Consider the following 4,711-nt stretch of genomic DNA (forward strand, 5'->3'; position numbering starts at 1 on the left):
AATTATTTTGGGAAAGAAAGTCTTTCAAGTAATTGTTAATAGTGTAACTTTTAGCACTCTTCGTCTTATAGTTTCTGTGCGTCTGTCAGGTTGGTATTTCCCCACCCCCACTTAGTTGACACAATGATTCTGAAGACGCCGACACTTGTGGTTAAGAACCATGTTGAAGATTAAGTACTGACAGTGTTTGTGATAATAGTGATCAATGGGTATGTCCGTTATATAGATTTTAAATCATGCGTCAGAAAATGTAAGGCTGTTAAAAGCGTTCGTTTGTTTTTCATGTTGTAGTACATTATGTAAGCCCATTGGATTTAGTATTTTTTAATTTTCCAATTGATGAAGCATCATTACAATTTTAGAAAGAGGACCGTGTTTTTAAATTTAAACAATTCAATAGTTACTCAATTTATTTCTCGTTTAAAAATACATAACTTACAAATTAAGAAGACATTTAATGGAATGAAACAGATACACACCTGTATATACAACAAGAAAAGTTTCCTCCAAACTATAAAAAAAGATGTTTCTAAAGTTGTAGCAATAAAGCTGTTAATTTATGCGGTTAAAGACCACTCGTCATTATCGGCTTTTACTTTTGCAATAGGGCCTGGCATGGCCAGGTGGTTAGGGCGCTCGACTCGCAATCTGCGGGTCGCGGGTTCGAATCCTTGTTCAACCAAACATGCTCGCCCTTTCAGCCGTGGGGCGTTATAATGTGACGGTCAATCCCACTATTCGTTGGTAAAAGAGTTGCCGGTGGGTGATGATGACTAGCTGTCTTCCCTCTAGTCTTACACTGCTAAATTAGGGACGGCTAGCGCAGAAAGCCCTCGTGTAGCTTTGCGCGAAATTCAAACAAAACAAACGAACTTTTGCAATACGTTCCCATTAGGCAGGCAACCGTGTTATTTGATATTCCTCTAAACCTTAGATAACAGCAAAGTAAGTCTTCGTTTTAAATCTTATTTTTCTGAAAGTTGAAACAGAAGGTTTGTTTGTTTGTTTTTTTACATGTTTTCAAACCTGGTGTGGTGTTCAACGATATCAGATTACCTGTGAACTGTATGTAGAGTTTTTACAAAATACTGATAACCACCACAAATATAACAGCAACTATCCAAGTTAACGAAGGCACCACTATTTTAGACAAAACCTTAACTAATAATTCACGAATTGTTATTTATACATTAGTTTATCATTTTAATTCTCTGATCATTACGTGTAAAGAGTACTTATTTTAACTATTCATATCAAGTACTACCTCTTGTAGTTTATTTTTCTCCCTATGTTATAATAGTATCTTTTTTTCAGGTTTCAGTGTACATTGGTAAAAAATTGGCAATAATTTCGTGAAATAATCGACTCTTCGTTATTTCATACGAATGAGATTTTTCTTGGTAACTTTGATGTTTTTTGCTACCTCTCAACGAGAGCAGTTCGTTTGTGTTTTACCTGTGTCATACCTGTCCGCAGTTCATATTTATTTACGTAGTACGGGGACGTACTCAGTGGCGGATTTAAGCCTAAATGCCTAGTCAGCTAAAAAAAATGGAGCCCGGCGGGTTCTATTCATACCAACATTATACATCAAGCGAAAGCAATTAATTTCAACAGATATCTGAATAAATTGATTGACTTAATAAATAAAATAGAGTAAAAGTAACTTATTTCTAAAAAAAAACATTATATATATATGGGCCCTGTCTGCTTTAGCTGATCGTCAAATCCGCCTCTGGACGTATTATACGTTTCGCACCACTTTAGTTAAAAGGCAAAACTTTTTATATTATATTGTTTTTCATAGTGCTTCTTTCAGGCGCGGTGAGGCGCTCAAGCAATTTTAACTTTCTCTTGTTATCAGCGAGTTGCATGTCAATTGCAAATTGTTTGTCTTTCTTACGGGTATATCGCGGTCTTTATTTAACGATCTAAACTACTCTTTCGGCGAATCTGAAAAATAACTGCAGACTATCTCACAGCCGAAGCTTATTGGCATACTTAAGTTCATGCTTTTGCTAGGGAACTCAAATTTTGTGTGTTTCTACTCTTTCAGATTAATAATACTTGAAGACGGCTTGAATGGGTAATAAAGAAAAACTTTAATATAAGTTTATTCCAAATCTATGTAGTTTTCGCATAACAAATGTTCAAAAAAAAAAAAAAAACAAACTCAGTTGACTCCACTCTAGCTGTTTTTGTTCCTTTGTTCTTCTTTAGAGATAGTACCTGTTCTTCTCATGGAGCTGTCTCTGTAACACTGCACATTGTACAAGATCAAGAACAACAGTATCTTTCACTGTTTGGACAGATGATACCTAGAGGGTATGGATTCTCCTAAGTTGAATGAAAATGACTATCACCTGGGTAGCACTTGTTAATATTTCCTGTTAAGTAAGAAACATTAGATTTAATATGCCTACAAGAGATCTCATGTAAGTTGGTTGGCATAAAGACATCTGAATTGAAGAACATCAGTTAATCAATTCGTGAGTACAGTAGCAGGTGACTTGACTATCTTAATGCAAACAAGTTTGCACATTATGTTTTTGTCTTTCAGATAAATACTGATCGTTTACATTTTGTATCACACATTGTGCTCACTTTGTTTATTTTTTGCTTGAGTTCAGTTAGTAGTTAAATTCAGACTTACTTCATAATTTATCTTGCCAATTTTCCTGTTATAAGACAAACTTACTATGCTGAAATCAGTTTAAGCTGAGGATACGACACTACCAAATTTAAATGTCGCATTTTAAATAGGAAAATGTTTTGTTTTGTTTAGTTTAAATATAGCCTGCAGTACTCATTTATAGAATGATCTAAATGAAATCAAAAGCAGAATTTTTATATTTTTAAATATTTTGTTTTATTGGTGATAAATACAAAGCTACACAATGGGCTATCTTTGCTGTGCCCATCACGAATTTCGAAACCTGGTTTTCAGTGCTATAAGCTTCCAGACTTACCACTGAGTCACTTGGAGGGTGGGACATTTTTTAAATGCAAAAACAATTAGCATAGAATTACAAAAATACCAACTAATTTTACATGTAATTTGTATTGATGTATTTCAGATATTTCTAATTAATTAATACATTTGTGATCTCATTAAATCATATCCTTTACTATTTATGGACTGAAATGGCCAGATGGTTAGGGCGCTTGACTCGCAATCTACAAGTCGTGGGTTCGAATCCCACTTCCGCCAAACATGCTTGCCCTTTCAGTCGTGGGAGCATTATAATGTGACGGTCAATCCCACCATTCATTGGTAAAAAAAGTAGTCCAAGAGTTGGTGGTGGGTGGTAATGACCAGCTACCATCTCTCTATTATTTCACTGCTAAATTAGGAACGGCTTGCGCAGATAGCTGTCGTGTAACTTTGCACGAAATTCAAAACAAACCTTTGCTACTTTAATAATGGTTTTTAAAAATACAAAAACTGAAAATGACAAAGAGTTTTGTTTGTTTGTAATAAGGCACAAAGCTACACAACGGGCTATGTGTGCTCTGCCCACCACGGATATAGAAACCCGACTTCTAGCGTTGTAAGTTCGCAGATTTATCGCTGGAGGGCATGACAAAAAGAATAAAACATGCATTATATTAGGTGAAATCCTTCACTTTTGTGGTAAATGAAACCACAAAGTAATTACGATCTAGCCTTTAAGTTTTTATTCTTTTGTAACACATACTATAACACAGCATATGCATTTCAAATCGAAAATAGTAAAGGAACTTAACAGAGGTTATACGAAATTTTTAATACAGTGAAAATACAGTGATGGATAAATGATTGTTTTTACTGAATATTAGGCAACTTTTGAATAACTTCAAAATTTGGTTGACTGACACTAGTTGGGTTGTTTGTTTGTTTGTAATTAAGCACAAAGCTACACAATGGGCTCTGCCCACCACGAGTATCGAAACCCGGATTCTAGCGTTGTAAGTCCGCATACATACCGCTGTACCACTGGGGGCCACTAGTTGGACTAAAATATTACACCAGTTGTTATGTTGCCACCTCAATTAGAATGAAAATTTTAAAATATTTCTTACCTCTGATTCTAGATTCTAGTACTTCAGAATATGGCAAACTGGCCAGTTATGAAACACCAGAAACAATTGCCATTAAGTCTACGAAATTCCTGATAAAAATACAAATTTCATGTTTGGCTAATCCAAGGGCCATATTATATCTGTAAACTATGTTTCTTTGTGGTCATAATAAACTAAAATTGGAATTTAACATTGTAGTGACAGTTCAGTGTTCGATAGCGTTATGAGAATGTTGATTTCTCTTGACGACGCTATCCATTATGCTATATATGGACGTCTCTATCTAGACTTTGGATCTATTTACCAGTTAGCTATACGAAATCTTTCCTCAGAAATGACTGTTGCAAACCCTAAATCTACCCATGCACCGTTGAACAGTCGCAGTGAACCAAATGTATATAAATGCTAGACACGTCTTACATGGGGCCGCTTCTCACATCTGCTGTAACATATGTAAATATTTCTTATAAAGAAGGGCGGCGAATCCTCAGTACAGTAAACATACTGTGGTTTAATAATGGCTGGAGACGGCTTAAATGGGTAATGAAGAAAAACTTTAATATAAGTTTAACATGACAGCAAATGTACAACGTTTCGACAAGGTTTTGTCATCATCAGAGTTTTGTGCCTGATGATGACAAAACCTTGT

This window comes from Limulus polyphemus, unplaced genomic scaffold (genome assembly GCF_000517525.1).
Source record: "Limulus polyphemus unplaced genomic scaffold, Limulus_polyphemus-2.1.2 Scaffold1, whole genome shotgun sequence".
In the NCBI taxonomy this organism is placed as follows: Eukaryota; Metazoa; Arthropoda; class Merostomata; order Xiphosura; family Limulidae; genus Limulus; species Limulus polyphemus.